The 27495-nt window shown below is 40.7% G+C and overlaps 1 protein-coding gene across 5 annotated transcripts in view; it reads left to right on the plus strand.

The window, feature by feature from the left end:
• Positions 1 to 7909: 7909 nt before the first annotated feature.
• The window catches only part of WASF3 (WASP family member 3), a 76797-nt gene continuing 57211 nt past the window's right edge, over positions 7910 to 27495 (plus strand). For 4 of the 5 annotated variants that reach the window (XM_063331621.1, XM_063331665.1, XM_063331654.1 and 1 more), the window contains exon 1: positions 7910 to 8016. The gene's annotated coding sequence lies outside the window, so the exon portion shown is untranslated. Of the gene's footprint in view, positions 8017 to 8768; positions 8825 to 27495 lie in introns of those variants that run through there. The other variant, XM_063331628.1, reaches the window with a different exon arrangement.

Here is a 27495-nt window from a genome sequence, read left to right on the forward strand (position 1 = left end):
ACTCATGACCGATATCTGAAGAGACTCATGCTTCATGGTTTGTGGGTACACAAGTGTAATTGGAGACAACAGAAGGCTTAGGATATAATGTGCAAGATGGAAACCTAACACGGTGATTGCTTTTCAACCTTGCATAATGAAATGTGCATTGTGTTTTGAGGAAGAGCATGATTTCCCTTGGTTTCGAATGTAAAACATAGATAAATTGTATTAGCTTCAGCCAAAGAGAAGAATAAAAGCTAGAGAATTCACATACCGAAGCTCAGCTCTGTTGTTAAGGACAATTAAAGAATATGCTTCACAAAAAAAATCCAACAAATACAGCACTTCAAAATTCATTACAAAAAAGATTGTATTTTTCAAGATTAAAAGCATGTCTATGAAAATAAGTCCTTTCCCCCCTCCCTGTTTTCAAGCTCTAAATTTTAAACTATCAGTTGTATCTCAGCTTTAGATAATTGCACTAACATTCCAGACTACTGCAGAAGTCTGTCCTACCAGAAGAAGCATTAATAAGTTGCTGAAATTATCTTGACAATTAAACAGTTTAGCTTTGTATTTATTTGCTGAAAAATCCCCCAGTGACATATTAATTATGCATAAAGCTTTGCCTTGTAAAAAAGTTGGTTGGTTTTCAAATACCCATCTCATCTCTATTTATTTTTAGAAAGCTGGTCTTTCAAACTGACAGCATTTCAACTATTTTAATACTTGGATGAAGATCTAACTTTCATCCTGATTATTTTTCAAAATTAACAGCTAGTGGTTTTTTTGATCAAGGCACAATCACTATTACTTCTGAAGCAGGAAATAACTTTGCTTTTAATCTTGGTCTTCATTGAGCTCTGCCTTATTCAATGCATCTTCTTTCCCAGAGGGCTGCTCAAAAGAGGAGCTCCGTCTATAGCGGCTGGAGCTGCTGAAGAAGGGCTTATGGTGAAAAAATATATTTAGAGCAATACAGCTGTTTGAGGGGGTAGAATGGGTATCGAAGCCCACTGAAGACAGCGAAAGTCCCTCTCTCTCATACGAGGTATCACTGGTCAGTCTTTACAGTGATAATATCATACTCCTGATAGAGTCTAGGCAAAATTTTGTAGTATCTTCTAACTCATTGCTCAACTTTGGGATAATATTTTCAATGAATGCAATACCGCCAGATGCGTTACTGAGGGATACTGGGGAAGCATAGGGAAGTGATAATTTGGAGCATTAGAGATGGAAGGAGGCCTTCCAATCTGTGTAAAAGTGATGTTGACCCTCAGTCATGTAAGCAAACACTCAAATACAAATTACTTACCGACGCTCAAAATCTAAGGACCTTACAGGAGTGAAAATTCAACTTCTGCCTGCCTGGTGTGCAAAATGCCTGGCTTCCACTGACAATTCTGAAACAACATTTTGTGTCTCGTGCAAACATAAGTGTTCTACACTAGCTACAAGAGAGAAGTAATCAACTTCGATACAAACATGAATTTTAAGGAAATGTTTAACTTCAGCTCCCTCAAAAATGTTGGTATAGATAGAGGTTTTTTACATTGCTATCTGACGTGTCTGAATGACATTCTTTTAAGAAGCTGGAGAAGATTGTTTGGAAAGCAGTAATCAGACATTGCTATCTGACGTGTCTGAATGACATTCTTTTAAGAAGCTGGAGAAGATTGTTTGGAAAGCAGTAATCAGAGAATAGTTACTGAAAGTTCACTGTTACCATGGAAAACTTTTGGCTGAGATCCTCCAGGGATGTGTCTTGAGTTTTCTAATGTTTTGTATTTACTTCAGTGACCTGGATGATGAAGTAGAAAGTATGTTTAGCACATTTTCAGATGTCACAAACCTGGTGGAGTAGCAATCAAAATGATTCTGACACATGGGACAGCTGGTCAAAAAACCCAGGAGGAACTTCAAAAAAGGAGAATGCAAGGTCTGCACTTAATCTGGAAAAATCAAGTGCATTAACACAGAATGGGAAACAGCTGACTAGGCAGAAGTTTTGCTGAAAAAGATGCTGAGGTTACAGTGACTCACAAGTGGAATATGTATCAACAATGTCATACTATTACAGTAAAAACAAACATGCAGCTTTGCTATTGAGTGTTGCGTGTCTAGTTCCGTGCAGTGAACTTCAGCAAATGTGGCGGCAATCCAAAAGAAAGAAAGGAAAATGACCAGAGAATTAGAAAACATGCCCTATGAGGCAAGACTGAAAGAGCTAGGAGCTTAATTTATTGAATGAATGACTGGAAAGATGTGAGAAGCCTTCAAATAATCATGGGTTGTCATCTGTTCTCCACATCCATTGTGGATAGCATGAGAAAAGAACGCGCTAAAATTACATCATGGAAGAGTTACATTAGACATTAGTAAAAACTTTATAACAATAAACACTAGGCAAGAATGCAGGAGGAAACTGTGGAATTCCCTGATTAGAGAATTGTTTAAAATTCTCTAGAGGCTTTGTATTAAATATCTTAAAATAATCAAACATACGTCAATCCATATTCGTATATCTCTCATTCAGCCTTGGCACAGGAGAGTACATTAAGATGTCATTTTGGCCCCATTTTCTGTGTCTCAATCACTACTCTCCCTATTTAATTTTAGTGTGAACTTTTCTATTTGCAGTTAATTTACATATATTTTTGAAGGGTGGGCTCAATAAAAATCTGTCTCACTTCATCCAAACGATATGAGATTCATGCATTTAATTTCCTTCTGTTGCTCTCTTACTGTTACCTCTGTACCTCAAGCATTTACATCTCAGCTTCTTACTCACTGGGACACCAGATGCTGAGTCCACTGGGTAAGGCTAACTTGTGATCCAGCTGCGTCTAGGAGCTGGGGTCAAGGCATTGGGGAGGGGCATCTCAACTAGAAAATGTGCTCCTTGGCAAGGTGCTGTGAGGAACGGAGACAGTCTTACCGGCCTTGTGTCGCTCCCCTGCCATATAACAGGATACAGCAGTGCACTTGTCATAGGACTCCAAAGAGGAGGCCTCATACCTTGGGCCAGGGAAAGTTCATAAGCATTTTATGCTCATTGTTGTGCAAATTTATGCACACATTTGGTCCCTGCCACGAAAAGACTGCAACTTAAGAGCGGGCTGATAAACGGCTGTGCATATAGAGAGGTTGATTCCTGTGAGGCAGGACCTGGCAGTCCTGTGAGGACTGACACTGAGGTCAGTAATTAAGGTGTTCCCATGACAGTTTTATTCTGATGAGTTATGCATACTTGTATGGTTGAAAGACTGGGATGCTTTCAAATTTTTTGTATTTGTATTCATTTTTGATTGTATTCCCCATGCTTGTTTGATATGGAATATGCCTCTTCCTAACAATTCCAGGAGCATATTTTTTAGTGGCACCCACCATGATTTTTATAGTTGAATAAAAAAGATGGAAAATCATTTAATGTAACTAACCCTTTCATCACTGCCATCTCCTTCATTATTCTTCCCTTAGCCTACCTTACACCCTAGACTGCCGCTAACGTCCGTCCAAAGAGGTGGGATGCTGCTGGGACATTCCAAGATCTTGAACAAGGTTGGGTTTGGCTCTGAAGTTTTGCACATCCATGTGTCATTCCAAGTATCTTCATATCTAAGGCAAATCACAGAGGTTCAAATATAAACCAAAGCCACATGATGGTCAGATAGCTTATCTTCATGCTCTGCTCGTGTCTAACTGTCCCCCTGACTTTCCCAAAGTCAAAGATGTTCGTGGAGTACAACGCTGATGCACTCACTCTTGTGTGCTTCTATGGAAGAGAAGAGAGGTTTCTAAAGGCACATAGGGGAGCTAGATGATATCGTCATGCTGAAAGTCAGTAGAAAGTGGATGATTGCAGTCTGTCTTGGTAAACTTTACCCATGATATTACAAGAGAGAGAGACAAATCAGATGGGGTGAGGCTACCAATAACTATGGGACATCAGGCTGGGAGCAATCAAACATAGTATAACGAATTTTTCAATATCCATGTCTGTTTATGGGCTCAGTAGAGTGTGAAAGCAGCTAGGGACTTCCCAGAACTGAGCTGCATAAATCCTCTGACACTGAGCAACATGTTGCTATTCCTTACCTTTTTATTTTTATGCAGGAGAGCCTATTTTTACCTAGTAAGAGATTTTCTTTCCGCCTTTGACATTAAATCTCTGTTATGATTGTCAATCATAATACAACAGGGCACAGAAGTTTAGGAAAGGACTGTTGGGTCTTTAACAAGCATATATCTACAGTGAATCCAAACAGGAGAAATAAAATTTATCTCATCCTTAGCTGATGGAAAAGTGTTTGGTACAGCCCACTTTGAAACACTACAGACTGTCCTGTTTGTAGGACTCTAACTATCCTTGAGAGCTGACCTTCTCTTCTCTTCTTTCAGATCAGATATTCACCCCATGGTTCTTGTTTCTTAGCTTCATCCCATTAGTCCTAGCTGCGTCCTGCATTGTACAGCTGCTAAACCAACAGTCTATTACTAATTACAGCTTTCTGTATATCATTTTTTGATCTGCTGAGGAACTTGGAATCATGTCTTTCATGTGTTTATTTTTAAAAAGGGAGCTTGTTCAACTGATGATGCTGTAAAACCATTAAGAGACTACGTCCACTCCCGCTATAGATCATCAGTCCCTGCTTTGTAGGATGCCCTACTACACTGCCCTACCAAAGTGTCAGAGCCAGCAAAGACAGATGAGTGCTTTGCATAACAAACGGTTTTTATGACTTACAGTTAATGGACCTTACTATTAATTGGCAGAATTACAACTCTTCTTGAGTTGATGAAAGTAACTGTCTTGAAAAGTTATTAGACTTCCTTTTGTTCTTGTTTGCCTGCATTTTTTTTCTCAAGATTGATTACACAGTGCCTCTTTGAACTTATATTGAATGTTTCCTTTGAGGATCTACTTGCATCTTGGTTTCATATACTTTGCTAGTCTTTCAGTATTCCAGTGATCCAGGGATATTAGAAGGAAAACAACAACAAAAAAAGCAAAACAATTAATAGTCTCAGGAAAATATTCCTGATAAATATGAATAGTATGGAAATATCAATAATACTGAAAATATGAAGAGTATGAGAAATACGTATGCAGACTTATCAAGGCTAAAGAGTTTTACATTAATGGAAAATAAAGTCCATCAACAGAGACATAGTAGTGAACAAAGCATCTTATGTTGTGCATTGCACGTATCTGCTAGCTGTCCTAAATCAATTACTTTAGTCAAGACATGTTTCCCCTTTCTCTGGGGTGCGGCTGCGGCTGGAGGGAAAGCAATTTATTTAAGAAGCTGATTCAGCAAGAGACTCTTCAGGGCCCCATCAATGTCCCATTAATAATCAGAGATGCTGTAATGATTATCGGTGGCATTGTAAATCATTTGCGTAACACTATTTGTTTTAACATTATTCAGCAATTTTGTGTTTCCTGAAAGACAAAAAGATTTCCGTATCATGAAATATGCCCTTCAGCAGGAAGCAACAAGAGGTATAACAGACTTTTCAAATATTGATTCTTCTTATGCTGTACCTTTTTTGGTGAAACTAACCATTCAAGAAAAGGAGGTCCTTATAAATTTGATCTAAGCCAGTGATATTATAATCAGATATTAAAAAAATGTCATGTTCACTTCCGCTAACTCGTCTTGGCTTCAGTCTCTAATAATCCTCCCTTTTCATTACTCTCTGAAGGCTGCTTCTGTCTTCAAGTGAAATTAATGGGAGAAAGATCAATCCTGGACATCTCTTGGTGTGTCAGTCTAAACCTGAACCTACTGCCTTCAGAGGACTTTTCTGAAGCATGATTTCAATAAAAATAACAATTGAATTATCCCTTGCAGAGAATTTAACCACCTTTTTTTTGTCTCTTGATGGAAACTCAGTACAGATTAAATGCAAAGTGTTTGGCAGATTTGCCTTTTTTGCAAATTCTAAGGCAAGGTCAAAACAGCCATAATAAAGCTCTGCCTCAGTTCTTTTTTTACAAGATGTAGATGTTATTAAAACAGCATTTAAAATGTCATGAATACAGAGGAGAAAAATGAAAGCTGAGAAGGAATCCAAGAGCCTGGAAAGCAGCTGGAATGAAATAAGTGTTCATTAATACCTTGCGTCACACAGACTCCTTACTTCTATTGATTGAACAGAAAAAAAATTACTGGTAGTGATATGTCTGTTTGAAATTAATATTTTTCAAACCTCAAGATCACATTTTCAGTATGAAAAAAGCATCACTGAATGAGCATAAATGCAGCTGCATTTTAGCAACGCCAGGTCATTTTCCTCCGTTTTATTTTACAGTCTGAAGAGTTTCCTCTTGCTGCATACACGTTTTAGGGAAAATACTCTACTTTTGAAACGAACGACCTTTTCTCAAAACCTAGAGACTATTTTCCTTTTAGAATTTTTGTCTTAGTGAGTCCTTATGCTGAGTAAAAAGACTGCTGCTTCCTTTTTTTAGGGTTATGTTACTTAATGACTTCTTTTCTGTTTGCTTTGCTAGTGATCATAAAACTGTCACCATCCGCACTTCAAAGCTGCCTTGCAGCTTATTGTTGTGTAACCTTGAGTGATTACAGCAGTGATTCTCAGCTGCTGCGTCTTACCACGACCAGTATCGGTATCTTAAGCACAAAAAAATTTTCTAAAATTAATAGCAGTACTGTGTATTATTTTTGGGGAAAAGGAGGCGTGTGTGAGCCCGTGTCTTTGCCGTAAGGTCAAGTGTGGATAGCTGAAGCCAGTGGTGCAACTGGGTTTGAGTTCAGTAAACTTTCAGTTGCCAAACACGATTGACTCGAGACGGTGTTTGATAACCTCTGCTTTCATCTGTGATTATTTATTGAAGTGCCCCAGGCCATGAAAATTCGGTGATTATTCTAACCCCGAAATCTCATTCACATGATAAAGTCCGATTTAATTTTTTTCTAAAGGCTTTGCAGTGAGCAACAAAGCCCCTGTTGCAGGGCTAACCACAAAAGACAACATGACATCTCCGGCAGAGCAGGGGAGGGGGACATTGCTGGGGCTGGGCCAGCAGCTGCGGTCCTCACAACACACCCCGCCCAGCGGGGCAAAGACCCCCGCCGCCCTCCCAGAAACCAGCCCCACCGGCGTGCGGCTGCCTGTCGGTACTAACGTGACTCCCTTTAGGGCCTGGACCCGAAGTTGGATGCAGTGGGAATCGTGTGGGAAAGGCCGGCAAAGGGCAGGGGTGATGCCAGTGGGGGATGAGGGCAGAGGCCCCGGCCAGGCGGATGAGGGGCCATGCCGGCGGGTGGATGACAGCGCAGGCCCCATTAGCAACCGGGAAGGCTGGGGGAAACCCAAGACGGCCCCCATGGCTGCGGGGGACTGGGATGAGCGCCCTGAAGCCGGGAGAAGTGTGACAGGGTCCCGAAGGCCCGCACCCCGGCCCTGCGTGTGAGGGGAGAGCGGCCCTGAGGGCAGGGGGACCCCAGCAGCGGGGTCAGGCTGCTGAGGCGCCTGTGGGGGTTGGGGGGCGAGGCCGGCGCGGCGCCGGGGCGAGAAGCGACTGCTACTGAGGAGGTTGAGGGGGAGACAGCCGCCAGGCAGCCTCCACAGCCCCGGGGAAGGGGGCGGTCCGGCGACCCCACCGAGCGGCGGGAGCGAGGCCCAGGGCGGCGGTGGGGGATGGAACGAGCTGCCGCGCCGGTCAGCGGGAGGAAACTCCCCTCCCCCGCGCCCGGCCTCTTGTGAACCCCAGGTAGGGGCCGCTGATTGACAGCTCTCCCCCCCACCCGTCTGGCATTTTGATTGGGCGTCTTTCACGCCGATCAGCAGTGTGTGGGGCCAAGCGCCGGCTACCATTGGCGCACCTTGCCCCGCCCCTCCCGGCACGGGTCAAAAGGGAGGCCGAGGGGGGCGGGGCTTGAGGCTAAGGGGCGGGGCGGCGGCGGGGGGCGCGGAGGCTTAGCCCGCGAAGGCGGTCGGCGGCGGCTGGAGCGGTCGAGCGGCGGCCGTGTGGGATGGGATGGAGCACGGCGGCAGGTGGGTGCGGGACCCCGCTCCCGCCTCGGCGGAGGGAGGGAGGGAGGGAGGGAGGGAGGGAGGGAGGAAGGAAGGAGGGAGGGTGGCGGCGCTGAGGGGGGTCCGTTACCCCACCGCCGGGAGGGGCGCTGAGAGGGGAGCAGCCGCTTTTTAACGGTCTCTTACCGGATAATCCCGTCGTTGCCCTGTGGGAGCCCCCTCAGCGCAGCGGTGGCGTCGCCTTTCTCCTCACGGCCGCGGTGAGGGCAGCTCGGGGCCGGGCTGAGCTACCCGTCCCGGGGCCCTCCCGCCTCAGCCGGGAGCGGGGAAGCTTTGTTTCGAGCCCCCCTGCCGGCCTCGGCCCCTTGCTGGTCCCCAGAGCCGCGGGCCGCGTCCCCTTTCGGGTCTCGGGGGGGGATGTTGGGGGGGAGCTCGGTCGGGGAAGAGCCGCCCCCCCCCCCCCCACTCCCATCCCACGGACTCGGCGGTTCTCGGAGCTGGGCGTCGTGTTCCCCGCAGCCCGACCGGGCTGCGGGGAACACGACGCCCAGCTCCGAGAACCGCCGAGTCCGGGGGGCGCTTCTTCCCCGACTCGTAGCCGTGACACCGGCAGGTCTCTTCTGATGCCCAGCGGTCTTCAAGTACTTAAAAATAATCGTCTTTGGCTTTGAAGGGCGCTGGGAGACCTTGGCGGCTCAGGAACTTTTAAACGCCCCCCCCCCCCCCCCTTTCCTTTTTTTTTTTTTCCTACTCGTGTTTTTTTGCAGATTAATCGGATTTTTCCCACTTCATAAGTGAATGTGCCGCTGAGAAGAAGCTGGGAGTCTGAGTGAGTGCAGGCGTGTGAAGGCAGGGATTTATTGCAACTGCTGAATGTCTAACGCTATCCGAAAAGTGGCTAAGAAATGCTCATTCTCTTTCTTGTCGTTTCTGGTCTAATTCAGTCATCTCTGCAGATAACTAACAGAAGGACTGAGCAACAAGGTCTTAGACTGAGCAACAGTTTGTGAAGTGGGGCCAGTACTTGAGTGATGGGTTATTGGTTGCGGTTGTGAGATTCCTTGATAGAAAGTACTTCAAAGCACAAATGGTTTAGTTTGTAGGCTGTTTGTGCAGCAATAGGAAAAAGCTGTCTAGCTGTGGTTCTCTGTGCTTCTTTTGTGAACTATTAGAAAAAGATGGGGGCAAATTACGAAAGCAGCCAGGAGCTTCAAGGCTTGTAATCTGAAGGTGACAAGGAGGAGGTAATTTTGCCTTGTGTATCATGCCAGACTGATTTTTTTTGTTGTTGTTGTTCAAAACAACAGTCTGTCTCATACAAACGTAACATTTTTAATTACATTTATGAGAGACAGACTGTTGTTTTGAATTTGCCTGATACAGTGTTTTCCATAGTCATTAATAGCGTGTGCGCTTGAAGAAGGGAATGAAGTAATGGAATAAGGCTGTAGTTCTTGCTCTCCCACGCTACAGTGATCTGTAGCTCAGATGTGAAATTGTGTGGTCTCTAATATATGGAGGTTGACATGATACAGAATAATTATTTAGACTGATATTCAAGTTGTAAATCTGTTGTGTTATAGTGCTTGCAAACTTAAAGATTCAAGATTAAACCCCATATTTGAGCGGTGGAACTGAGCTTTGGTAGGTGTTGCGTTCAATTACAGCTTACTTTTGCCTTTGAGTTCTCATCATAAGAAAATACACTAAGATGGCAGGACAGTTATCTGCCTACACTTAAATAAAGGTCCTAAATCGTTTGTACTCAGGAAAAACATGGCTTTCAATAAGTCCTGTAAGAAGGATGTTTTAGCTGCAGCTCTTCAGCTGAAACCAGGACCAGACCATGTTCCCTTTGAGCAATGTGGAAGCTCCTTTTATTTTCAGCTGAATTTTGGGGATGAGTTGTGCAAAGCAGACTTTTCCTGTTGCTTGCTGGAAAATTAGTTTTGTGTTTGTATTGCTAGTGACAGTGTGAACGTAATTATTAGGTGGTGAAAACAGAGGTTTTATGGTACATGAAATAACACATAATTGAACAAGTCATCTTCTCCTTTTCCATGGCTATTTTCTTCAAATAAAGAAAAATTAGAAAACATTTTTTTAATTGGATAGATACTGAAACAATAGTCTTGATTATACACAATAGCTACTGAAACTGTGTGGTCTTTGCTAATCTTCCTATTTGTCCATGGAGGTAATAAAAGATGACTTTATATGTCAGAAATAGAATTGCTTGTGCTTTAAAAAGGGACTTTCATAGTAGGAATAAGTTATTGAGGCTCCATGTTTGATTTATATGGCACAACACATATGACATTTCATAGTTAATAGCAGCATAAACCTGCTTTATTTTCAGTATATGCCTTGTCTGTACAACATGCCTCAAAGGATTATGATTTTAGGAGTAGTAATATAAACTTCTTACAGGCCAGCTGCTCACTGGTGCGACTACTTTAGCTCGGGTTTATTTACTTTATTCTTCAGTGAGAAGGTACATGCCATATATTTCACTGAAACAAGAATAACATTGTCTGCAGGCAGTGTTCCTGTATGGAGGAAAGAGGAAGAAAAGCCATCATCTGACAGATGATAGGAATATTATTTTGAAGTTTCTTATATACAGTGATTAGCAGGACAGGATTTCTAAAAACCAAACCAGAGCAGATACTTCAGTGAAGAATTCCAGAAGAGCTGACGGTAGCTGAGTCTTTAAGTCATGGTATCAATGTCACCTGGACAGTGAGTTAGCTTTCATGCCTTTGCAAGTCTTCCCTTGTTGATTAAACTTCCTGCATGGACGATTACATCTTGGTGTAATTTGCACTAATTGGAGTGGGAGAGAGCCTTGAGAGAACTAAGTGGAGGACTCGTGATGCAAGATAATAAATATATGCAGTTAAATTTTTGTTCTTTTGAGCTCTCCCATAGCACCGTCTTCCAGAGCTCTCCTGACTGCTTTTAGTGAGGAATGATCAAGAAATGTTATTGCAGTTAATTGCAGTCTGCTCTTTCAGGCCTGTCTTTAGTTGGTGTTCACTTGATATGGCTCTTGTAACTGAGCTTGAATCTGATGTACGTTGTATAAGACATCACTTTTTGGCTTTTTTTTTTTTAATTCAAAGGTGATGTGTTGGTATCTTCCTGATTCATGTGTGGCTTCAATTAAAATTTTTGGACATCTTGTATTTGTTATTATGACTTCTTTTTATTTTATTTTTACTTGCATAGGCTATTGAGCTACAAGCTGTGTATCAGGTGAATTGCACTACTAGTGTAAGTTACTAACCAGGCTATGGGTGTCCAGTGGGTGTTAATACTAAGTTTTGTTAATTACCTTATTAGCAGAAAGATACAAATTTACAGTACTGATGGGGAGAAGTTGCTTTTATCAGGCTTATTTCCTAGTTCTCTAATCTTAAAGCCATTCAGTATGTGAAGATCATTAATAGGATCAGGTTACAAATACATGTCTTCCAGTGTTACATAGAACTGTACATTGCCTTCAGAAGTTTCCTTGTACAAGGAATACTATGGGTCACAGATTATAACTGCTTATTCTCTTAGCAAAGAAAGAGGTAGAGGGTGAGTATTGATAACTTCTCCATATGGAAGACTTGCATACAGAATACCTGTAGTGTAAGAAAACTGGTGACTAGACTAAGAATTAAATTGAGGCATCTTGAACCCTAGCTCTGTAGCAGAACTGCTATAGCACTTTCATTCTCCCCTGAGAACTTAGTCTACCCTTAGAGGTAATAATGAAAATAACCTGAAGTTACACTAGATTTATTTATTCAACTTTAACCTGTGAGTGCATTCCTTCACACTTGCTGTTATTTAGATCTAACTGTTCAGAAGCCAGGCTGTTGTAAAAGCTGTTGAAATGTTGCACTGGGGTGGTGTTTTTAACTGGAAAAGCACTGTTGTTTTTCACCCCTCTCTTGGAAACTTGGAGAACTGAAATATTCTTAGGTGCTGATAGATGTCACTTCTTTTTCCTCAGCGAAAAGGGGAAACACAACATTTGGGAAGAAATTAAGAAATTTGTGTGTAGAAACAGCTGGAGATCAAAATGGAAGTCTTCGTGCTCATTTAAGATGTAAACTAGGAGCTTATCTTGTTGAATTTCTTTATTTTTGGCAGGTGAGATAGCTGGAGAATTTTTGTTGAAGGCTTATTAAGCATTTGTTGGATTTGCTTGTTTGTTTTTTTTTTTTTTAAAAACATATCTAAATTTATTTGTGTTAGGGATTTACAGGTCTTCTGAATTTAAACACATTGCGAATTAGTTTTTCCTTTCTCATACTTAAATATTCTGCCATTAAACTAATGGTGTTTTCTGGGTCTAGATTTGATCACTGTATGTGTTTGGGATTTTTTTTATTTTTTGGACCTCTCTTGTTTAGCAGATTTTTTAGTTACTCTTTTTTTTCAAGACCCTTGGAGCTGCTTCCTACCTATTGGTTACAAATATCATCTCTATTCTTACAGAGATTTGGTAGCCTAATACAGTGATGGGAACAATGTGTGTTTCTGTTAAGTGTAGGACATCTTTATGCCAAATGTATTTAATATTTTATTTTTGAATATTCATTATACTCGTGCCACTCGAAGGCATACTTCAACACTGAGTTAATATTTTGTATTTTAAAATACATATTTTTCAGAAGCAGAAAAATTGAATGTTATTCAGGTTGAACTTGGTTCATGTTTGTGTTAAACACAGATGTCATTCTACAATAAAACCAATAGAAAAATATTTCCCCATCACTTGTATACTATCAGACAGATTATACTTAACGTGTAGGTTTTCTTCTAAACCTTCATAACTGCAAACGTCCTTGTTTTGGTAAGAAGTACTGGCAAGAACTGACATGGACTCTTGAGTGCTGAGTTAGAGAGTTGGCTAAACATTAGTGAACATAGTAATGTAACTAAAATAAGTGTCTTGGATGTGGCTGGCATGCAGGTATTTTTGCTTTAGTTTTTTAATTAATCTTACATTCTGTAGATACTTAGGTTTTATAATAGTCTTCATGATATGATGCAACCTTTAAAATGCTGCTAAGTGACAAAGATAAAGTAAGTATAGATATCAGTGGTAATTTGCATCTGTTCAGTGTTCATATTTTACAGTCATCATAATTGATATAAATAGAAGTAGTCTATGCTAAGGCAGTTGTAACTTCCATTAATCTGTCAAAACGAGAATTTTTGGTTGAATGAAATGTGTTTTTCTCCAGGACAAGAAGAAAAAAGAGATTTTCAAATGCTGTGTACAGAATTACAGCCTGGCTTGTTTTCTCTCTAGTTCCATAAATCATAAATCTATTTCACTGTTCCTTTGGCTTTTATTGCACATCCCTGTTGTGGAAATCTGCCCAATATAGAAACTATAGAATAATTTCTTGTCGTTAAGCTCTGTTGAACGCTGTTCATTTACACAGCAGTATGCACAGATAAATTCACATCGATGAAAAATACTTATCACTATTAATTTCAAATGAGACAGACTTTCTGGAGGCTTCTGCAGTGGTTATGTTTCTTCCTATGCTGGTGTAAAAGCATAGTTCATGTTTGTTTGGGTATTGTAACTATGCATTAATATGTTTTTGATGTTGTTTTTTTGGTACCTGAATATGCACTTGCACTAGAGTTCTATATAAGTTATGGTGATTCTCAAGTCCTCTGTCAACCTTGTGTTTGCTGATGAACTTCAAAACTATGAAGGAAAGTTCAAATTATAAGTAGTGAAAATACTGTTTAATACATGATCTAAATGAAATTGATAGATTAAAAAAAATCTTCAACTTTGTAGCAAGTGCTACTAGAAATTACAATTTTTCAGACATTTGAAATTTTACATAAGCCTAATATTTGATACTTTTCATTAGGTAAAGAATGCTGAAATACTTTGCTGTCATTCAGACTTTCTAACATTTTTTTTCTTTGAGATTTTGTTGAAATTGTGTCTTTCAGCCTTTCTAAGGTAATGTCATGTTTTCACGTGCCTGGCTTGTCTGTGAGCACATGTAACTATGTATATTTAAGCTGTGTGCTGAACTGTTAAATATTAAAACAGGGTGCTGTTTGGGCTGGGGCTCTGCTAGTACAGCGTGGAGGCTACAGCATCTTGTTGAGTTGAAGTGCTCTGTCTGCATGGCCACACTCAAAGGGTACTGCATGTATTTTCCTGTTGGGTTACCTGAGGGGAAGCCCCAACATTTTAGGGGTGTATCTCTTAATAGTGAACACTGTACTGTCTTACCATTAATATGTTAGAGATTCCTCATTCAGGAAACACTTGCGTCTTCTTGCCAGGAATTGGGGTGATGTTATATTTTTCTTGGAATGCTGTAATCTGCTACTTCTGCTTATATCTGTCTACGTTCTTCTCTAATGTCGTGTCCTTTAGGTTGCTGGGTAATTAGTTGGATTTTGGCATGTAGTAATATTCTGGATTAAAGGAATGTGCTTTCTTCATGACCTACAAAGCCTGTTTAATGTTCTTGATGTATTGGTAGGTTATGAAGGCAGAGGTTGTTGACGAAATAAAATATACCAACAGTTCTGGGCTTTGCAATATAAGCAGGATATGAAAATACTACAGTGTGCCCAAAGAGGGCAACAAAGAAGGTGAAAGAACTAGAGGGCATGACTTAGGAGAAGGGGCTGAAGATACTGGGTTTGTTCAGCTTGGAGAAGAGAGTACTGAGGGGTGGCCTCATCTTTGTCTACAGCTTCCTCATGAAGGGGAGCGGAAAGGGAGGTGCTGATCTCTGGTATCTGGTGGTGGGACATGAGGGAATGCCTTAAAGCTGCATCAGGGGAAGTTCAGATTGGGTATTAGGAAAAAACTCTTCACTGAGAGGGTGGCCAAGCACTGGAACAAGCTCTTCAGAGAAGTGGTTGTGACCCCTTGTGTTCATGTTCGAGAAGGGTTTGGACAATGCTCTTGTGCATCTGTTTTAACTTTTAGGTTGCCCTGTGTGGATTCGGGAGTTGGACTTGATGATCCTCATGGCTCCCTTCCAACTCAGGATACTCTATGATAACATGAAAGCTATAATGCAATAGTATTTTAGAGGCCTTACAGGACTTGAATTTCACTGACTGTTTAGAAGATAGCATATGCAAAAATATTTCCTTTTATTGTTGATATGTTCATAGAAACTAAAAGTGAACGAAGCACCTCATCAGTGAAGACTGAAAAGTGTGTATAATCTAATAAAAAATGTACTGTTCCAGTCTGGTTGCCAGTGCAAAGAGAACATAATGTTAAGGCTGTGTATAAAGGACAGTGAGTGTAAGTTGGGAATTACTGGAGATCTGCCATATTTATAGGCAGGGAATATGATATAAAATGTGACCATCTGGACTATTCCATGGACTGGTTAACCGGTTACCTGCTTGTCACTTACTGCAGAGTGGAATCCCATTGACAGGGCTGTTAGTAAAGGCTTGGGTTCAGATCGAATCTGGGGGTGAAATTTGTTCCAGTGCTGAAGACTGTAATTGGCAGCTGAGTCTGAATATTCCCTTATTTGAGGGTTTATAGTTGTATGCAGTCATAGCTGATGTATGCAGCTCGTCTGCTTGTCTCTCAAGAAGCTTTCTCTTGCAGCCTAGCACTGCTGTTCTTGTTGCAATGCCCGCCTTTGACAGTCAGAAAGAGCTAACGTATCTTTTCTGTTTTGTGCTTCTGATGCCCTATAGGGTAGGGACAGTGGTGTTTGGGTCACTGTTGTGTACCAGAGCAGAGAAGCCTGTTAGAGCAAGTGAGCAGTGCAGTATATAACTCTTGGATCAATAACTCGCTTCATCAAAAAAGGTTGGTAAAGGTTGAAACAGATTCTATTCTGCATTCCTGTGACTTGGAAAATTAAATGGCATTCGGGCACAAACTTTCCTTGTAGCCATAGATTTTAGTTTTTCAGCTGATGGATCCCAAGTTTTTTGTGCATCTTCATAGTGGTAACCAGTTGGCTTGTAATGAGTAGTAGTTGGAGAGTTTGTGTGTGTAATGGGTGACAGGCATAATATGTCAAAACATGTTAACAGTATTTCAGTGAATGTTGGAATTGATTTCTTGATGTTTGTTTTGAAATCTCATAGTGGAAAACGTTGGTATTCTCTGATGCTGAGGAGGACCATTCATCTGCTGTGGACTTGATTCTGTCCTAACAGAGCAACAGGCAGCTGTGGGGACAAGTGTGCTACAAGACAAGGCCTGGGAAGCTTATTTTATTTTGAAACTTCAAACAGCCTTTGGAAATGCTTCTTTGAGAAGTTCCTCTGCCTCATTACATGTGAATGAAGAAGAGTTTGAACTTCCGAATTAGAGGGGGGGGGCTTTAGTGCAAATGTGGCTTTTTAGTTCTTTCTTATACAGCAGTTGAGCTTGCTGCGGAGTCTTCTATAGAATGTTGAAATTCTCTGGAACTCATATCAGCACAGGTTTATTGTAGAGTTATTTCCTGGGAAAGTACTGTTTTTCTTTTTAAAGCTTGGCTGCTGCTTTGAACGCTTAAACAGCTGCAGACATGGAACAGATAACACATCACTTAAATGAAGCCTGTGTTTGATTTTATGCTGAATTTGAAGACACTTTCATATATGTATTACTGTTTTTTTGCACACGGTTTGACTGTTGAAGTTCCCTCTAACCACTGCATGCCAACTCAGGAGCTGGAGTGGGGCTGCAGTTAAGTAAGTCATGTTTAAAGAGAATGTCTTGGTACAGTTATACAAGTGTTTTGGTTACAGTTTCAGGTTATCTAACTTTGTAGTAGGAGAAGAGTATTTGCCAGGCTATGCTAGACAAGCAGATTTGCAAGCCACACGCTCTCTGTCCACCCTTTTTTTTCGCAGAAAGAACCAGGAACTAGCATTTTAGCAGCTTCATTTTTTCCCAGATGGAGGGCATTCTGTCTCCTTCAGCAAAGTCAGCATGCCTCTCTTGAAGCTTTCCATTCTTCAAATCCTACAGGTCTTGTACATCTTCACTGTAGCAATCACTTTGTATTTATAGCAATTAAAGAGATGAAGAGTTTGTGCATGGCAAGCATGAAATACCTGAATGTTGAAGTGATGAGGTACAAATGCCTTCAAGAGGAGTGTCTGAGACTGCACTGGGGTATAGTCTTCCAGCCCTCAAATGAAATGTAGTTATTAGAACATTTGCCTCTGTCATCAAATACTGGTCATGCTCTTGTAGACTAGCTTGAAATTTCAAGCATCCTTTGATTCAGGGTGGGTAACACAAGTGCATAGATAAGATTAGGAGCAACACCTAGTTATAGCTCAAGCTAATAATGCTGTAAAGACAGACCATGTCTAACTGCTGAATTTCTGTGCTGGATTTGCACTGCTAATGACAGGAAAAGCTTCCATGTTGGCGGACTAATAAGCAGTTGGGTTTTTAATGTTAAGGATTTTTATTAGCCTGAAATAGGTGCATCTGAAATACTACTGTAAGATCATTTGGATTCTGACCTTATTTTTCTAAAATATTTGCTATTCTACTGTAGAAGGTATGTGCTTTGCAATAATGTTATTCTGGTTGCCATACTAACAATTCTGAGGGCTTCTAAGCTTGCATGGATCTGCACCTTGCTGTTGCTTAGGAAATTATATTCTTCTTGGTCACTCAGCTGGCTAAACTGTTGGCTTGATTTTGGAGCAGGTTTAGCAGCCTTCAGGAATTTCTGTGTCATGGAGAGTGATAGCAAGGTTCTGTTCAATGGGATTTGTAACTCTTATTTGTAAAAACTGCTGGGAAGTGGTAATTAAAATTCTGTGATTGGGGAAAATTGCAGAACTTCTGTTGTCCTAGATGCTTCAAGTTGACTAAATATTTTACATCACTTAGTAAACTGGTCTAGTTACTATTTCTGTGAGGTATTAATTGATGTCTAATAAAATGAATAAAGGATGAAGTCAAATATTGTAGCATATTGAACCCTTGTCTTAAAATTGTGGCTTTCTGAAATGTAAAGAAATAGTAGTCTTATGCAGTATATAGTCCAGTTTGCAGGTTTCCATTACCAGTTCGATCTCTTAATCTGAGACTATGGAGGAAGTGGTGAAATAAACACCTTCAGTGGATGGGTGGTATTTTTGCTGTCTGTGACAACAGCAGCTGAACCCCCAAATCTGTCTCTTTTCCCTGTCTTACATTTTAAGACTAAGCTGTTAATGTTCTTTGTTGTGTGCTACTTCCTCGTTTGGGTTTTCTGTTCCACTTCCTCCTGCTGCAGACTCTCTCCTAAGGATTTCTTCTGCAGCCTTCTTTTACTTCCCTTTCGAACGCTTTCTTTTATATCCTAGTATTCCCCATAAGAAAGAAATGCATTGTGATGAACTTCTGCTTCGTGTCATTTCTGGTGAAACCCACAGATGCCTTTTTTTTTTTTTTCCTTTGAGTGAAATGCTTAGAGATGAAAAAAACCAAAACCCAACAAACCACAACAAAACCCCTCCCCACTGCCACATTCATCCCCAAAGAAACTTAAAATGGAGGGAAGTAGATGCAAGACATGAAATGTAAACCCGTCTTCCCTCAACTGAGTGAACTGCCTACTATCAGATTTCTTTAAACCACAGAATGTTATTTTTGGCAGGAACATCAGAAAGAGTATTCTTTCTTTTTAAACAGTTGTTGTTTGGAAAACAAGCATATGTCTGGCATCATCATGGATTTCTAAAAGAGGAAAAAGTGATTTTATTTTCAAAACATGTAGTAAAAGTGTATTTTCAGCAGAATCAAATGTTAAATGCTCTTGGAAGCTTAAATTTAATGGTGTGTCCTTACAGTTGGTTGTCAAGGTTGAAACAACAAGCACAGTTAGCCCTTAAGCTGCTAAATGCTAATCATAGCTTGGCAAGAGTTTTCCTCAGCCAAGTTACTGCACTGCAGAGAAGCACACAGGCAGCCTGTAATAGTTTTTTGAAGTTTTTTCAAAGCTAAACTTAAATGTGAGGTTCAGATATAAATAAATAAGGCTTCAGTTTATGCTTACTGGAACCGTGATGTTAGCTGTAAAACCCACAGCTAGAAAGATGTAGTTTGAGTATCCCCACTCTTGTTCATCTTGGTAGAATTATGTCTGTTAATGCCTTTGAATATTAAGCATTAGAAAATACACTGAAGTAAGTTTTGTGGACCTGAGGGATGACAGTCTAACCAGTGAACAGCTTTGATTTGTTGGTCAAAGGTAACTTTCTTTATGCCTCAGTACAGAACAGTAAATACACCCTGCAACAGTCCCAGGTAACCAAGGAAATTTGTCTAGGTTCATTCAGTTACAGGGATAGGATAAGAATGGCTTTAGCACTGAGTGGGAAACATTAGGGAGGTTTAACTGTGAGGGCAGGAAGTATGGCTATTGAATCTAAAGGAATAAAAAAAGTGAATTTAATTGAGGGTTACTGAAAGTTATTATATTCTCTTTAAGATGTTCAGCCTGATATTTTAGAACTAAAATATATGGAGGAAACCTTGAAACAAAAGCTTGTCTGAAATTCAAATCTTGAAGGACAAGCGTTCTTTTGTCAGAAGTGTATTTTTGAGTCTTCTAAATCAACTTTGAACAAAATACTAAAATAAATGTAACTGTAGGAAAGATAAGACTGTAGAAATAATTAAATTCCACTGTGGATTAGCTAATTTGCATGATATTACCAGTGTTCTATAAAATATGCCTTCCATGCTTTTTCCCCATTTCTGCAGGTGCATAATGAAGTGTTGATCCTCTTTCCAGGTTCAAAGCATGCAGGACTTGCTGATTTAAATCAAATTCTTATTGGTTGTTAAAAGAAGGATAAACTTGTCAAAAGTGGGAAGCTTGAGTATTACTTTTTCTCTAGGCTTGAAACAAGATTTGGTGATTCTGAATAGAAAAGAACGTGACCTATGGAACAGCTGGCCCATAGGGATGCAGTAGCTGCAGGTACCCTGCTGTCCTCTTCCCCCTCAAACAAACAATGTTAGTTGTTAACTGTTTTGTGTAGGATTGGGATTTGCAGCAGTTTTATCCAGGAACATATACTGATGCTCTAAAGGCTTAGGAGAAAGTGAAGTTCTCTTCCATATTAATGAGTAGTCTTTGCTAGATAGATTCTTGGTAGCCAAGAAGAGGCTTTATAAATCACTCAACTGATCTAGTAATGGTTTTCACCTACTCTTTATTTTTAATGCCTTTTGTTCCTAACGCACAGATAAATTGCTTTAGAGCTGGTTGTGCTTGGGGATGAAAATTATTTACTGTTGATAGCATAATATCACTTACAGCCATTAAATTAATGTTCCCCTGTTTTGCAGAAAGAGATGGCAAAGAAGGTAAGTTGCAAAGGGGCATCTTGTGTGTTCTGATATGCTTTTGTTTGAATTCTGGCTAATCCCTTTTATTTTGCATTTTATTTCTTCAGAAGTGCATCTGGTACAAGATGGATTTAATGTTAAAAATTTTTCTCATATGTCTGTTTACTATTTAATAAAAAAACCAGAATGTAGTAGAGAAATATTTATCATCTGTACTGTAACTGTACAAGAACTTGGAAAGTTTAGCCTTAGATTAGGCCTAGTTAGCGATGCCTTACTTTACTGGGCTTGGTTTAAAAAAAAGTGCCACAATTCCTCTAAAGGGAAAGGAAGCTTGTGCTAGGGAGGAGAGATCTTGTATTTGTGGGAATAGGTATTGTGTGGGTTCCCATTGCCACAGATACTGCCCATTGCAGTATCACTCTGTGTAATAGTCTGTTTGCATTTAAATTTCTCAAGTACAAGTCCTAATTCTCCTTCAGGCAAGTTCACATTTCAAAAGAGCAAGAAGCTGGTAGGGGAAGGGAGAATTCTGCTAATACCTGAAATCCTGTTGATTTGTCCAAAATTTTATGTGTTACTGTACTTTTTGTTATTACTCAAATGCTATTGTCCATTAATAGTTGTTAATTACTTGAATAAAAGCAGAACAGTGACTGACCTGAGGTGATCAGATGCAGGGAGTCTAATGGAAAAGGGGTTTTGAGATTAAAATTCCACTTAATTGCACAATCCAAACTAATGTATTTTTTGCACAAAACTAGTAATCTATTTACCTGAAAAATGCAGAAAAACATTACCAGTGGAGGATCAGTGCTGGTGCATGGTTGGACTTTTTCTGCTACTTCCGTTTGTTTTGCTTTATGTTTATGGGAGGACATCACTATTTTTGTAGCAGTAAAATTATGTCTAGAAAGCTGTCTTGATCCTAGTTGGAAAATCTTAAACTTCAGTCTTTCAGTCGGCTGTGTGAGGACAAAGATCATTGAGTGGATACAAGTTATTGTTACGGTGACATTTTATTGGGGAAAATGTCCTCTCCCCATGACTGCCTACTTGGTCCTGATGGTTGTTTAGTTGTTTATTTTTTAAGCACTTGAATGTGGGCTTGTGCTAATAATGTCTTAAGTTGTCCACTTTAAAGTTGCGAGATTCCCTTTTAAAGTAGTAGTTTTGGTCCAGAACATTTAATTATTTACATGTTAACCTGATAACAGGCTACTCCTAAAGAAAAGCCTGTCTCAAGGGCAGGGCATCTCTGTACTGTTGTCATGCTTGAAAATGAGGTGGGTGGAAGGGTTTGTTCCCTTTGGTTTTCTTCTGTATATGTCAGCAGCATGGCTAAATCTCACTTTCTGGAAGTCTTGACTTCAAAAAGAGGAGGGGAAAAAAAAAAAGGCGTCAGGGATATAGTTAGTTGACTAGTGAAACTTAGCCATATTTAAATGCCATTTTTACATTTCCATTGGTCTAAATGTCCCAACAAAGTTGAAATTTATTGAGTATCTATGATCCAGAGATCTGAGCTTGGATCTTCCATGTGTGTCAAAAGAGGAGAGACAATCATTCATGAAACTTGGTTGGAAATGTGTTGATTTTTCTAAAATATACCTGCATGGCAGGAGTAAAATTGGTGAGACAGGAAGCATGTTGCCAGTAGTTTATGGAAATGCCAGTTTATGCTTCTAGTTAATAGAAAATGCCACTATTTCTGCAGCCAGTAAGTTGTGAAAATGTAGGATCTTAAGTGTTGGGGGCAATAATCTCTTTTTTTTTTTTTTTTTTAAATAAAAAGAGGCATGATTCCCATGGTAATCTGCAATGAGTTGCTAAAATAAGAAAGCCAGTACGCATTTGTGCTGTGCTGAGCTGAAATAAAAAATATAACATGTGGGATCAGGTGATACTTTTAAGTAGTTCCTCATAAAGGAGCCTTTGGAGGAAAAAAAACAACCCAAACATGAAAATCCAAACCTCCAAATAACAACAACAAAATAAAACCCCAGACCCCAAAAGAAACAAGGTTCCATGTTGCTTTGGATGATCTGTTTAAGTTCATTGTACTCGAGACAGAATTTGTCAGGAATTTAGTAACCTGTAATAACATGAGAGGTCAGTTCAGATGATTGTGGTGCGTATACCACCTCACCACGTGTTGGTCGTAGAGGTCACCTATGAAGAACTACATGAGCATTTCAAACGAAGGTCACTTGTGGTTGTAAGGATGAGAGTAAAGATAAGGCATCAAGTTCTCAATCTGATGTGGCTTTACTTGCTAGCTTCCACACATCTGCAATGCACGTGCATGATTCTTTGAGCAAAAGCTTAACACACTGAATATCAGTAATTCTCAAACTTTTAACTGAACCTTCCTTTTTGGTAATAGTTTGTTCCTCTACTGTTGTTCTGCCAGCATCAAACAGATGTTAAACAAAGAGGGAAAGAGGAAGCAATGTGTCACAGCTGTCTTACCCTGGCCCTGTCCTCTGGGAAGTGGAGCTGGAGCCCCAAAGCATTGTGTGGTTTCTGCTTTCCTGTATGGAGGTGGGAAGAGGTGGATTTGAAGCTCTGCCAGGTTCCCTGCTGTCCCTTCTCTTTCTCTTCCTATCTCAGAGTGGTCAGTAAAACCCAAAATATCTGGTTGCTTCCATTCCTGAGCGTAAACCACATGTTTGCTTTGGAACTGTCAGCTGTTCCTTGGGTAGTCATGGTATTGCCTTGGGACATGGCATGCTTCCTTTCCTGGGATACATTCCGTGCCTCCACTCCTGTCTACATAGTGTTAAAGAGAATAGCTTTTGCTCTTCAAGTTAAAAAAAAAACAAAACAAAACAAACTGCTGTGGATTTCTTGGCAGCCTATGCCTTTCAGTAACCAGTTACCACTGTTTTAAAACACTTAAGGTTTAGGGTTTTTTCCAAAGTTGAAAACAACATTATTTGTTGTTTTCAAAATCTTCAAGAGAGGAAGGCAAGGGGAGTGTGACTTGAAAATGTAGTTGAAATGGGTAATTTGTGGTTGTTGGAAGACTGAGGAAGGGACACAGGCAAGAAACTGAGAGAGAACAGGATGGCATACCTGCAATCATATTATTATGAACTGTTAAGAGGGATCTGGGATGTATATATATACATGCAGTATTATATGTATTAAGAAATTTACGTTTTCTTAGACTTGGTTATCAGATCAAGATTTTTTTCATTGTTTCAAAATCTCTCCATGGAAATTAGTTTTGTAAGATGCTGCATTTGTGGCAGCTGCCTGCCTCCCCCATGCCAACAACAGCAACAGAAAATACTAAACATGGCTGTCAAAATGATGCGGAAGTAATGTGAGGAATAGGATTTATTGAATTTATGAAAATATTTAGTGGGAACAGACAAATCTGATCTCTTGAGTTAGTATCAACTGCTTGGTGTTGAGTCTTATGGTAAAGCAGTAGATAACCTGGATGGGTTATGTGATTAGGATAATGAAGTTCATACTTTTCCTTACCCATATTAAGCAGTGTGAAGTAGAAGTAGTTTTAAAATTCTCTTTTATGTAAACAAATCTTAATTAAAGCCATAAAAATCTCATGGTAACAGCAGGCATGATGGCTTTAAGCCACTTCAACCTTCTTTTCAAAGGGAAAAGTGGACTTTATTTCACATACTTCTGGATTTCTGTGATTTGTTTGATCTTCCTAAACTGCTAAGCTCCTCTACATTGAATGAGATTTGAGGCCACAGATCCATGCAAAACTGCTTAAATTTAACTGGCTTATAAGTAAAAATGTTAATAAAAAAGACCCAAAAGAAACAAACACAACTGCCTGTCTTGTCTGGCCCTTTAAGAACAGTACGGGGTGGGGGGGGAACCCTTGAGAAATCAGGATAAACTTGAACTGTGTAGTTAATACTAGAGTATGCTAATCTCTTTCAAGAATAGCTCTCCAGCTAGGGTGTAAAATGGAATAATTAAATACCTAAGTTTCACCTGTTAATGCTTTCATTTTTCTCCCTCCTTTCTCATCCTCCTTATTTCTTTACATAGTGATGTCCTTAACTGAACCCTATAGATGAACTGTAAGGAGTCACTAACCATTAATTCCATTGAGTTTTAATTTTATAAATGGTGGCTTTTAATCATTAATCTGTGTGATACCTACATCTGTCTAAAAACAATTTAAATGCTTTTTGAGACTTTCAAATCGGGGGAAACCCCATATTTTTCATAAATATCTTCCAGTCTGTGTCCTACTGAACCTTTGTAAAGGTTTTATGTGTATAGAGAGATGTGTATCAATAGATATGTCTCTCTCTATATTTCTAGATATAAAAAGGCTTTATAAATCGTGAGAACTAAACTACAATAATATATATATCTACATGCATACCTAAGTATGTACATATGAGAGAGAACGGTTCATAAGAATAGAATATTTCAGTTAGAAGAGACCTACAGCGATTGTCCAGTCCAACTGCCAGACCAATTCAGGGCTGACCAAAAGTTAAAGCATGTTATTAAGGGCGATGTCCAAATGCCTCTTAAACACTGACAGGCTCAGGGCATTGACACCCTCTCTAGGAAGCCTGTTCCAGTGTTTGACTATCCTCTTGGTAAAGAAATGTTTCCTAATGTCAAATGTAAACCTCCCTTGGTGCAGCTTTGAACCATTCCCATGCATCCTGTCACTGGATACCAGGGAGAAGAAGAGATCAGCACCTCCCGCTCCACTTCCCCACCTCAGGAAGCTGTGGAGAGCAATGAGGTAGCCTCCTTTTCTGCAAACTAGACAATGTGAGGACCTTAATGTTGTTCTTAAATGTGAGGCCCAGAACTGCACACAGTACTCGAACTGAACTGCTGCTTTTGATGGGCTGGTTGTACTGTGTTTGATGCACCCCAAGATGAGGTTTGCCCTCTTGGCTGCCAGGGCTCACTGCTCACTCCTATTGAGCTGCTGCCGACCAGCACCCCCAGATCCCTTTCTGCAGGGCTGTTCTCCAGCCACTCCTCTCCAGTTTATACTTGTGCCTGGCATTACTCTGTCCTAGGCTGCAGGATCTGGAATTTGGCCTTGTTGCATTTCATCTCATTAATTATAGCCCTATGCTCCAGTCCATCTGGATCCCTCTGCAAGGCCTCTTGTCCCTTGAGAGAGTCAACAGCACCTCCCAGTTTGGTATCATCAGTAAACTTGCTAATGGTGCATTCAGTTCCTGCATCCAGATTGTTGATAAACATATTGAACAGAACTGGCCCTAGAATTGAATAAGAACACCACCACTGATGGCTGGTCACCAGCCAGATGTAGCCCCATTTGCTACAGCCCTTGGAGCTCTGCCCTTCAGCCAGTTCTTCACCCAGCGCACTGTGAACCCGCTCATCCCACAGTTGGACAACTTTTCCGGAAGGATGCAGTGAGGGACAGTATCAAAAGCCTTATAAAATCCAGAAAAAACACATCCCTTGTTTAGAAAGGGGAGAAAGGAGGACCCTGGGACCTACTGACCTGTCAGCCTCACCTCTGTGTCTGGGAAGATCATGGAACAGATCCTCCTAGAAGCCATGCTAAGGCACATGCAGGACAGGGAGGTGATTCAAGACAGCCAGCATGGCTTCACCAGGGGCAAGTCCTGCCTGACCAACCTAGTGGCCTTTTATGATGGAGTGACTAGATCAGTGGACAAGGGAAGAGATATGGACGTTGTCTATCTGGACTTCTGTAAGGCCTTTGACATGGTCCCCTAAAACATCCTTCTCTCCAAATTGAAGACAGATGGATTTGATGGGTGGACTGTTCGGTGGATGAGGAATTAGTTGGCTGGTTGCATCCAGAGGGTAGTGGTCTGGATGGTTTTTAGCAGGGCCTCTTGTGATAGGACAAGGAATAATGGTTTTAAACTAAAAGAGGGCAGATTTGGATTAGATACAAGGAAGAAATTTTTTACAATGAGGGTGGTGAAATGCTGGTACAGGTTGCTCAGAGAGGTGGTAGATGCCCCATCCCTGGAAACATTCAAGGTCAGGTTGGATGGGGCTCTGAGTAACCTGATCTAGTTGAATGCGTCCTTGTTCATTGCAGGTGGAGTGGAGTAGATGATCTTTAAAGGTCCTTTCCAACCCAAACTATTCTATGATTCCTCTCATCCACTAGGTGGGTGACCTTGTCATAGAAGGATATCAAATTAATTAAACAGGACTCTTCCTTAGTGAACCCATGTTGACTGTGCCTGATACTTGCATTGTTCTTTACATGCATTTCAATAGTACCCAGTATAATCTTCTCCATGCTTTTTCCAGGAACTGAGCTTAGACTTGCAGTTCTGTAGTTCCCTGGGTCTTCCCTCATGCCCTTCCTTTAAATTTGAATAACATTGGCTAGCTTCCAGCCAGCAGGGACCTCCCCAGACTCCCAAGACCTTTGGTAGATGATGGAGAGGAGTTCTGTAACATCCTCTAGCTCCTTCGTTACTCTGGTTTGAATCCCATCAGGCCCCATGGACTTGTGAACATTCAGCTGATACATCTAGTCCCTTACAATTTTCTTGGCCGCAAAGGGAAAGTCACTGTTCCCACCCTTGTGGCCTTCTGACCTGGGGGACTGGGCAGCCCAAGGTCTATCAGTATTAAGACTGAGGCAAAAAAAAAAAAAAGGCATTGAATGCATTTGCTTTTTATTCATCCATATTAATCAGGTGACCATCTTCACCAAGTATTTGTCTAATGTTTTCTTTAGACCTCCTCTTTCTATTAACATAAAAAAGCCTTTTAAAGGGTCACAGAGCAGTTTACAAAGGAAGCAAGCTTTGTATCTCAGATGGGTTTTTGAATGAAGGATGTGGCCTCTGAGGAGAACATAATTACAGGAAAGGTGAGGTTTTTCCATGAGCCTGTACCACAAAGCATCATTCTGTCTACTAGGGTGAAGGATGTGCTTCCTATTCTCCAAACAGTGAATCTGAATGCTCTTGTCTTTTTCCATTTCTCTTTCATTTCCAAACTGTAGGGGAATTATAGAGTGATGCAAGTGGTTACTTTCAGCTAGATCCAGATGTAAAAATGTGTCTTGCCCTTGGATGGGGTGTGCTAGGGAGAGCAGCTGCTTTCCTGATCCAGCCTGTGACCATCTGCATAATTCCGATTCCATGGAATTGAAGCTGGCTGTCAGCTATGGCAGTGCTGAGCAA

This window comes from Chroicocephalus ridibundus, chromosome 1 (assembly GCF_963924245.1).
Source record: "Chroicocephalus ridibundus chromosome 1, bChrRid1.1, whole genome shotgun sequence".
NCBI lineage: Eukaryota > Metazoa > Chordata > Aves > Charadriiformes > Laridae > Chroicocephalus > Chroicocephalus ridibundus.